Source organism: Puntigrus tetrazona, unplaced genomic scaffold (assembly GCF_018831695.1).
Source record: "Puntigrus tetrazona isolate hp1 unplaced genomic scaffold, ASM1883169v1 S000000647, whole genome shotgun sequence".
NCBI lineage: Eukaryota > Metazoa > Chordata > Actinopteri > Cypriniformes > Cyprinidae > Puntigrus > Puntigrus tetrazona.
In genome coordinates this window covers 120,386-131,585 of record NW_025048268.1, presented here as the reverse complement: position 1 = coordinate 131,585, position 11,200 = coordinate 120,386, and the positions used below count along the sequence as shown (strand labels likewise).

Genomic DNA, 11,200 nt, shown 5'->3' with positions numbered 1-11,200 from the left:
GCAATAAAATTATTCAAATAAAATATTTTGCCCTTCCAACATTTTGTTAATTGATTTTTGGCTATGTACCGTGGGTGTCTCATGCTCTAGATGAGAGAGGGAAATAGATGGCGGCAACGGTGTCAGAGATGGACTGCTTTATTTTGTAATGCCAGCATCAGATATCCTAAAACTGATTGGCGAAACTCGTGGTGGACTGCATAGCTTTGCAATATTACGTATTCCTTTTTACATTACATTTATTTACCATATTACTCGTTTTTATGTATGTATTTATTTATTTTTCCATTCATTCATCGACAGCGGAAACTGATCAAAAACGAAATCCAACGCCCACGTGTCCTCTGACGTGTTCTTACGTCTTCCTCACGCGCGCGGTCGAACACCCATTTCAGAAGGAGGAGATATTTGATTGCAGAAGTTGCCTGCACCACCAGATCGCTGTTTGTTCGCTCCGGTAAACGCACGCTTCCATGCGCTAAGCGTCAGCGGGCCTTTCTGAGCACTGATTGCTATGCTTCCCACGACTGCATGCCCAACTTCCTCACTTCCACTTCCATTCGTATCCCGAGTCTCCACACATGCCAGAATAACGCCGAGCCACTGCATTCGCCAACGCTCGTGTTTTTACAAAACGGATGAACGCAGCCATGCATTTCCAGGTAAAACTCTTATTCCAATTATTAGCCTATATTAAAACTAGTTTGTTAATACATTTACAACCAAAACAGGGGCTGAAGTTTAACACTTTCTTCTTAAGTTTCAGAAATTATAATCCATATTTTCTTACTCAACTAATTTTCAAATCAGTCAATGCATCTACTTGAAATTAGTTTGCAAGAGTTAACTTTGCAAAGGGGTTTCCACATCTATAGACTGAATGTATGCATTCTGTCCATTCTTACATTAAATGACCATAGTTATGCACCTTTTGAGTGCTTTTTTCTATTCTAGCAGAGGAGTTACAAATCGTAACACTTTACAGTAAGGTGTAATTTGTTAACATTAGTTAAACATTTATTACAGTGTTTAATCATCTTTTTTAACTAAATTAGCTATTCATTGTTAGTTTATGTTCATAGATGTTAATAATACATTAATAAATGCTGAGATTTCTACGTGAAATTGTATTAATAAATGCTGTAGTAGTATTGTTCCATTCTTCTTAGTTCATGTTTACTAATTAACGAATGTTAGCATTAAAATTAATTGTAAGACGTTACAAATCTTTAATCTTCAGCAAAACTGTCCATATCACGTATGCTGTGAAGACTTTATATTCAGAAAAACATTCTTCAAACTAGATCGCGGATGAACAAATTATTGTATTATTTTACAGATTGTGATTTATAGACTTGCCATTTAAATCGTTGCACATAAAATGTTTATTCAGAGCTTTTTGTTATAATATGCCCGTGATTTACATAAACCACATATTTGTTTAGCACATTAAACATGATTTACGAAGGTTATTTTGAAATGTAGTAGGGGGTTGGGGGATTGTGGACAGCAAAATGAAAGAAAGAAAGAAAGAAAGAAAAAGAGGCCGAACTGTGGTGTTTTGAGGTCGGCAGGGCGTGTGGCTGCCTGGAAGTATTTGCCATGTTGCTCAAAAATCATCTGCTGGAACCACTCTTTCGTGGATTTACTGGCAGAGTTCAGCCACAAGTGTTTTTAATCATATAGTTTGTGTAAAGAGCAAAGGAAGCTGTTTCTCGAGTTAATGTTGGTCTAGACCGTAAAGTGGGGAGCTGGGTGGCACCTGAACTGTTGTTAAAGTGCCAGAAAGGTTATGAACCTCGACAGGATGCAGGCGGTGGAGATCGCGCCATAAATACACCTGGCAAATAACAATCACATTTCCAAACAATCAGAAATGCTGAATTGCACTGTTACCACTGAGAATGCCATAAATAGTGCATCGATCCTCAAACTGCAGCACAGACTAGACTTGTGGGATAAATATTTTCCTTGAAGTCTATGTAAATCTGAGCTGTATGCACACCAGGGGATGTGTCTTTATATAGTATAGCACACCACAGCAAAAGCCTTTTTGCTTGACATTTGAAGTTATCATATGTTTTAAATAGCTTTAATAAAATGTGTTATTATTGTATGTTTGTTATAAAGCAATGGCTGTTGAGGAGCTGAACTGATATTGCGTGGACTGCCTGCTCTGTACAAATCTGTGGCTGTAAAGTAACTTGAATTTCTCCGACTCTGACTAGTACTTAGTGCCGTATATTTTTAGACATTGCACACAATGTAGCAGTGCTCATTAGGCGGCGCTGCCTTGGTCGCCCATTGTGATGAACTAGGCCAGAAACCTGTTTATGTAGAGTCTGCTTTAGCGGACATGAATACACACAGATTCTGTAAATTCATTGTGAAAACTCTCATTCGTGGAACTGACTTATGAAATCTCTCAGGTCAAGATGTGTGGATCTTTGTCTGCGATATCTCTGCAAGTCTGGGTGACGCTGACGCTGCTCTCAGGCTACAAGGTGCAAGTTCATTTCCTTTTGAGCTTTAGAGCATCTAAGATCTAGAACGCCATGTAGGTCATCTAAGAGTGACCGTGGAAAAAGAAAAGGACTTAATCTTAAAACGCTTAGAAATGCATTCTTTGGTTTTATGCAGATCAACGTTTATGGCATTTTCAAGAGATTAAACTGATTTTGTCCCTTTCAAAAAACAAAAAGGAAGCAGTTTATTCATAAATATGCTTCCATATATACAAGAGGTCACTTTAACATACATTTAGTGTTTTATGTTTATGATTCTGCATGTCGGTTGTGCCACATAATTTGGGTTACGCAGACAGAAGTTAAAAATCTAATAAATAAAATGACAAAAAAATTAACTCATTACGAAAAAAAAAAAAAAAAAAAAAGATTTGATCATTTTGCAAGGATTTTATAATTGTAAATTTTATATTAAGGCCCCAATAAGGATAAAAATGAAGTTTAATAAGATCATACAGTAGAACAAGTGAAACCATTCATTGCATTTTAAATTTATTTATGAATAAATGAATAGAGAGGAATATAAAACACGTAAAACTATTGACTCGTGCTCTTTCATATCGTTGTTAAACGTTATTCTAATATTTGCACTATTTTGTCGATATGTCCTAGGTAAGGTCCTTGCACCTTCTCATCTGGAGGCGATGACTGGACGTCCCTTCATGCTGGCCTGCAATATTACCTTAGAGACAGGAGAGGCCTTAAAACAAGTGCTGTGGTTAGACATGACCAATAAAACAATGCTACACTATCAGCCTGATAAGTATGACCACGTCACCCAAGTGGATGGAGTGGAGCTTTCCCAGAAAAGCGCAGGTCAGCAAGCTCACACCAGCGTTATCACCATCAGAAGAGTTGCGCCCGCCAACGAGGGCTGCTACCAGTGTCTCTTTGATGTGTACCCAACCGGGCAGCAGAGAGGAAGGACGTGTCTTTCACTCACGGGTGAGACTTTCTCAAACTCTTTCTGTGATATTTTTCAACACAGATGATCCGAAATTATGGATTTTAGAAGAACTATGATTCGCTAATCAAAATGACTGCAAGGAAATGCTATTTTCTCAGCTCTATGATGGTTTCGTGATGAATGACGTGATTTATCGGTGGCTATTACAAAACATTGATTATTCGTTATAAATAGTGCCCTCAAAAGGAAGTGGTGAGAACCACTTTCCTGTCTGGCCGCATTTTACTTAAAAAAAACTGACAACTAGCTATCACTTAAAACCACAAGACTCTGCATCAGATAAAAACTGACACTGTTAATTTTTATCAGCCTAAGTGTGGGTTACATCTGAAAGCCATGAATGTGTCGTTTACTCACTTTCACGTCTTTCCAAACACTTACAACTTACTTTCGCTTGAGAAAAGACTTTCTTTTTCTCATAAAATAGCAAGTCGATGGTCAACGCTTGATCACCTTCACCAGCATTATGAGCAAACAGTGCCGTGATTTTTATTACTTGGAGAGTGTAAAATCCCTTCACTTTTTTTGTATTTGTTTCAGCAATGGTGGAAATGATGGACAATAAAACAGTTGTGAGCGGACAGCCTGTTACTCTTCCATGCAAGTATACTCTCATTAAGAGAGTCCGGCAGGTTCTGTGGAGGAAAACGGCGGAGCAAGGGGACACAGCCACTGTTGCTTCTTATGTGAAGAGTAGCAGACCCGCCATTGAGAGCCCTTTCAAGGATCGTGGTCAGTCTAAATCCATCACTCGGGCAGACCAAGCTCTCCATACACCAGGTTCAGACAGAGGACGAGGGCTGTTACACACCTGCGAGTTCCACACGTATCCAGGTGGCATTAAGAGTGCCACGGCGTGTCTGTCAGTCTATGGTAAGTGCGAAGAGTAGTAATGCGGAGCTTATGGCCATTTACTTAAAAATTCAAGGGATAGTTTACCCAAAAATGAAATAGCCTTGTGAATGTGCATCGAAGTCTGACAGAGAAGAGAAGTTTTTTTGCGTCATACCATTACAGTTGAACGCGGTTATCGCATGGACTATTTTAATGATATCCTGAATGCATTTTTTTGGCATTGAATGGGTCGGTTACGTTGGTGTCTATGCAGGGTGAGAAAGCTCTCGGATTTCATCAAACAATATATTCATTTGTGTTCTAAAAACTTACTTATGGGTTTAGATCGACACGAGGGTGAGTAATGAAGAATCATTTTTGGGTGAACCGTCTCTTTAAGAATAACTACTGAAGCAGTCTGTGATTGGCTCCAATTTTTTAATAAACCCCAAAACTATGATCATCCGGTTCTTTTAATTCTGTATAAGATTCATTGACAGGACACCTTTATTCAGTTCTTGTCATGATTTAGTTCAAATAAAAGGTACATTAAAAACGCGACTCATAAAAAGCTTGAATGTACCTTTTTTAATATATGTTTCTAACTGCTGAATTAAAATTAATTAGGTATTCTGTATTACCCGTATGGATGTCGCTACAATGAATAGCACTGCTAAAAAGTACATCGATTTCACACATTCAGCTTAGCCTCAAATCTCACACGTGTGGGTTTGCAACATTTCACACACGTGTAGACTGTTAACAGATGGAAAATTATTGTCTTTTTCCATTAGCATTGCTTGGGGTATTTAACAGCCCCCTTGCCTCTTTTTGGGGTAATACAAAGTTCTCCAGATATACGCTGAGTAGGAGTCGGTATATCTGTAACAAAGTGAAAAAAAAATGAAGTGAGAGTGAGGAAGAAAGAGAAAGTATTTGTGCGTATGTCGTTCAGGTTTTGCCTAAAAAAGCTTACAAAAATGTTGAAAGTATCATCAGCCAATGGTGTAGGAGGAAAACAGCTTATAAACACAGTACTAAATAATGCAGTAATTATAAAGTAAATATAAATAAAAAATGAAATACAATAAAGCAAATCTGAGAAAAAAAAAGGAACAGTTAACTAAAAAAAAAAAAAATAAAAAAATAAATAGTTTATACTTGTTTTTCCAAATAAACCTTGTTTTTCTTTGATTTAATGTGAAGATAGAAAGGTGACACTTTATTTTAAGATGTGTAATTATACATTTAAATACGGAGTATTGTTAATTAAGTACATGTGCTCACTATATGTTTAGTATTCGGGTTTGATTTAGGTTTACTTGCATGTAATTATACATAAGCACATGTAACATAACCAAGACAGCTTAAAATAGTGTTAATCAATAGAAATTCTGAAGACAGGGTTAGTCACTCTGTAGCATGTTGTTCCAGTGAATACACATAATTTATTCAAGTTTAAAACACATGGAAAAAGCAAACAGCAGGAGCAAACCAATCAAAATTAGCCTTCTTTAGCTTTAGAACCACTGTGACTGAATTGAGTCGTGAACAAATCATTTAAACCTCTTAATGTTAACTGAAAAAAGTTTTGGAAACCTGATCCGACCATAGGACAGAAGTCATTTTGACCGTGATTTATGACGCTTTCTTATTGTACCTGACAAAGGTAAATGACAGCATTTAATTCATCACTTTAATTTTTGGGTCCCTGTTCACCCCAAAAAAACACTTCCATTTCTACAGCAGTAACTTTTCAGAGGCGCTCAGCAGCATTTCCTGTTTCGGGCCACAATTACACAGAGATGACAAAAATGACCTACATTCTTTATCTCGCGCATATCGTTTTTGTGCAGCGGTGATATTAGCCCCCACATTATTTAACTCTGTTGAAAGCACCGCAACCACTGCCAGGTTAATACTTTTGAGGAGAAAGTTAAAGCGGTCAAAGCTGATGCTGGTTCTAATGCTCGGCTGTGACAGTAGTTTAGAGGATAGATTGGGATGAGGGCCAGTGCGATTACTGCGTCTCTGTTCCACTAGAACAGAGCTCCACTGTGTGTCCTTTCACTCTGTTGATATTCTGGCTGTTGTCACCAAAAACCTCACACAGCCACAGAAGCGCACAGAGCCTCACTCTCCCCTCGGCTTGTCATGGTTTGTCCTTTCTCTTTTATCTGACTTATGTCACAGTGTTCCTCTTTGATGGAGTCTGCTGCAGACATGACCAGTGTCTGACGGCTTGTAATCAGCATAACAACACAAGCGCCTTCTTTTGTCTTCTGAATGAAGCTGCCACTTACAATGTGACAAAGAAAAGTTCAACGTGGCCAGTACAGTATTTGTAATGGACATATACAAAGTTCACATGTTTGGCACACTTTGACTGTTGTGAGGGTTCCCAGCTAAACATTATCTCGACAACCGAGAGCACGCAGGTCATCTCTGGGGATTTGAAGTCTAAAGATTTAAAGTGAAACCAATGGTAAAATTAGGATTTAAAATTGAATTTAATGCAATTGCTGATCAAATTAGCAGATAATAAAAGCATCTGCAAAATAAAAATAAAAAAGTACTCTGATATGGAACAGAAACAAATTAAATATAGATATGGTCCTCACTTGTCAGTAGGCCAAAGTGTTATTTTAGTATTGTGATAATATTATACTATTTATGTAGCTATGCTGTTTTCCTTTTATTTTATTTAAAGTTTTATTTTTTTTCATCTTTTTATTTCGGTATGTAGAATTAATTATTTTAGTACACAGAGTTAAAAATGTATAGCTGAAAACAAAAAAACCCACTTTATTTTAAGGACCAGTTCTTATTACTAAGTATAAATTTTTAGTATTAACTTTTGCCTCAATAAACCACTCATTTTCAACCTATTAATAGGAAGGTTTCTAAGGGAGCTGATATATATGGTCATGCAGAACAAGGCATTAATATGTACTTTATAAATACTAATAAACCGCCAACATGCTGGTAATACTCATGGTAATAAACACCTAGTTAATAGTGAGAATTGGTCCCTACATTTTTTTAAATAATATTTTTATAAAGTTTTAAGTTAATAAACAATTCACCCTAACTCCAATTTGCATAATTATGTTTTTAAGCTTCTAACAGCCACCTTCTATAATGTTTTAGTGTCTTTTAGTTATGTCAGTTTGGGCAAATGTGATGTATGTATTTAATTAATGAAATTAAATTTGAACTACAATCATATTTAACATTTTTTACTCTTATAGTCTTATAGACTATAGACTCTGATGTCTTATATAATTACACAATGAAGTTCATGTCATTTTCCCAGTCCTACCCAAACCTGAGGCCAGTTACGTCACCGTATCTCAGGGCATTGTGGAGGCGAACTGCTCAGCCGTGTCGCGTCCTGCAGCAGAGATCTCCTGGAATGTGGAGGGTCACAATCAAACCCTGGGCCCCGCCGTCACCTCCTTTTACCAGCTAGGGGACGGCACCACCATGGTGGTCAGTTCCATTGAAATGCAGTCTCAGCTACTGGACGATGAACTCGTGAAGTGTAAAGTACGTCACCAAGGCCTTGAGTCGGCCATCTATGTGTCTCTGAATAAATGTGAGTGAAACCTACTCGATTTTTTTGTCCTGTTATGTTCTGGTTTTGTTAGTGGACTGTTGTGAATATTTACTGTAATTTATGCGTGTGTTTTATTTCAGCCAGGAACATCCACGTCGTTCTCATTTCAGCCAGCTGCGTGGCCCTTGTGCTGCTCATATGTCTGTGTATCTGCCTGAAGAAGTGCTAGCTTCACCTGCTGATGTGGTCAGTAGCACCGTGATCGCTTTAATCATTTAAGGCACGCACAATTTATAGTCATTTATTTATGCATGTGTAAATTTGTAAAGGCTGTTGGATCTATGCCTTTATGTTTTAAATATAAAAGTGTACACATATAAGAAAGTAGAAGTTTGTGTGCAAGAATAAGCACAGGAAGACAAAATAGTTTTCTTTGGATAATGTTAATATTTTTAGTTTTTATAATATTAGTTTTTATTCTCTTGGCTTTTGACACTAATGGAAATATAAGTTATATATAAACAGATATTTCCTACAGACACACTGCAGCAAAAGACAAAAAAAAGCCAAAATATTTTTAGCTTGTGAAAATTTTGGCCACTACTGTATAACTAGTATTAATGTAATATAATATGTAAGTGCTTTATAGCGGTAATATATTGCATTTCACCCTTAAGTTAATAAAGTTAAAGACTGTACTTTTCCAGAGGATCTGATGAAAACAGCTACTGGAAAAGCAGCCGGAAATAGAGACGCCAGAATGACTCGCTAACCTCGCGCAATCTGTCTTCTTTATCCAAGTCTTCCTTCCTGCTTCATTCTTTTTTCAACTTTCCTCAGAATCTGCAGGTCACCCGGAGGGGTCAAAAGAAAAGAAACATTTCATATTTGTTTTAAGTTTAAACCAAAGCAAATTAGCACAAGGTCTTGGGAGTGAAAAAAGCGCCTCCGGCCGGTCAGACAGGAAATCAGATAATTCTCTTAAGGTTGAGTTCATTCTCTTACCGATCATTGCTGCACTATACATGAGTGAAGTGTTCTTAAAATCCTTCTGATTGGTTGTGGTTTTTGGTTTGAATTTTATTGCACTAAAATAGGTTTTGGTCTCAGATAAGATGTAAAAATAGTATAGAAGCAAAGCTTATAAATGAAACCAAATATGTCTATACAGAGCCCTGTTTATGTACAGAACCACAGGAAGTCTAAGGTGTTACCACTTCCTGTCTCTTGCAGGAAGCCCATCTTATACCAGGACCGTTTAGTGTGATGAACACAAAGTTATTGTGAATTGTCATTACAACTCCTCTTCCATGATTGGAATTACTTATGAGTCAAACAGGAAATAAATGGGAAAGGACATTATTTTACTTATTAGGACTTTATTAACTCATGAAAAGTGTGTGTTAAATACCAGAATGGAGTGAGAGTGATCTACAGCTCAATTTATAAATTATAAAGTTAAAAAAACGTATTTTCTTTTCAACAACAAACTCATTCACATGAGCAACGAGCCATTCACAGCAAGACCTGTAACTTGGCCTTTCAGAACCGAATGTAACATTCCTTTTAACCCAAAACTGTGTTGCTGTTCCTTAAATGTCGAAGCGTCACATTTGTCTGAAGTCTCCAGAGGAGGACGAGCTCCCTCAGTTGTCTGGCTCCTCCCAAGAATTTTCTCCCTCTTCACATAAACATCTTCACCGAGCTTTCCTTGCTGCTATCATCTTTGCGCACCAAGCACATTAAGGCAGTGTTTCTACACCTGCTTCAAAACCTTTTTTTTTTTCAGCATCGACATCTATTTTAAGCATGCGAAACCCAGTGTAGCTTGCAGGATTATTCATACGTTGAATTCTCTGAACAGTGGAAGCATTGTGGCTCTGTAGCGTTTGTCAAAACACTGCTCTGTGTGGTGAGAGGGAAACCGTTTGAGCAAGATCATTTCTAGCAACTTGCTTAGAGAACTTTATGCTGTAGTGTTCCTGTTAAAGGCAGCCTGTTGCAAAAGACTTTCTTTCCCAGAGAGGAAAAAAAAAACAATCCAGGTTTTCAGATCGAAGAACCTTATGATGAGGAAATGGTCACATCTGCTTAAACGTAATGAGTGAAAATATTTTCAATTCGCACTTGTTGTGATATTAAAGCTAACTTTCATGTTGCCCGCTATTGTAAGACGTATATGAAGTCATGAAAATGTAGTACAAGTTAGGTGGTAGCAGTTTTAAGCTGAAAAGGAACAAAACAAAACATTAATCAACATCGATTATCTTTCAACCCAGCCTTGTATCAATTTGACATTAAGTAAAGCATTAGCTTTAGGAGTTTAGGATGCTCAGATTTCTAAAAAGTCTTCAAATTTTTTCTAAAAACACTTCTAATTTGTTACGCTTTATTTTGAAAGTCCAGTTCAGACATTCTAGCTTTTTGTAACATGGCCAACTACATGTTAAGGTTTAGTACATTATGTTGACAAATGTATCTTTGTGTATCCATCAAAATAAAGTGTTAGACGTTATTAAGCAGACTAATAATCGACGTTTAGTTGAGCTAGTTACTTACTGTTAGTAAAATGGACCATCGAAGTGTTATCATGTAATTCAAGGATATTAAAACATTTCTTTTTTCTCTCTTCTTTCTTCAGGCAGACTGAAATAAAAGGAAATGCTGCTACGTTCAGATACACCCTGACCAAACAACAGTGTTCCCTCTGTCTGAATCACAGACGAATCTGAGTCAACGTCTTCTAATATAACTGATATTCAGTGTAACAGTATAAAACAAACGTTTAATCAACACTTCCAGCACTAGATTTCTTATTTATTATAGACTGTATATTTTAGTAAAGGATTTTTCTTAGTGAATCTGTACTGAATCGTACTCTTTAAAGCGACCTATCTATATTATCTGAAAGCTAACACTCTGTAATCATAGATAAGTTAGTTGTTATTGTTAGCTTTACTGATGTTTTGATCGGTGTAATAAAATAATAGAGTTTTATCAGGGAAACACTTTTGTAGACACTTATTTGGCCTTCGGTGCCAAGTTATTGTCTCGATGTTTGGATTAAAGTGTTTTCCAACTAGAGGGAAGTGAGCTCCTTTTAAAACATTTAGCTAGACGTCTTTCTGAAATTGGGTATTTCCATCCTCTTTTACACCTCTTTGTAATTTGTGTTTTATATAAAGTTCTCTGAAATCTCTCAAATAATAAAGCAAACATGCACTTTGTTAATTTTAAATTGTGTGATATTGTAAGATATTATATTTAATTTGCCATTGTAAAAGACAACCAAGTGAGTGATCCACCCACCCACCT

At 36.8% G+C, this 11,200-nt stretch overlaps 1 long non-coding RNA gene and 1 pseudogene across 1 annotated transcript; both read left to right on the top strand.

The window, feature by feature from the left end:
• The first annotated feature begins 576 nt into the window (after positions 1–576).
• Positions 577–2,494, top strand: LOC122334807. The gene is made up of 3 exons (XR_006248814.1): positions 577–662; positions 2,131–2,194; positions 2,430–2,494. It is a non-coding gene; the product is annotated as an uncharacterized LOC122334807 (long non-coding RNA).
• Positions 2,495–3,141: 647 nt separating this feature from the next.
• LOC122334806 lies at positions 3,142–11,123 on the top strand (annotated as a pseudogene).
• The last annotated feature ends 77 nt before the right edge of the window (positions 11,124–11,200 follow it).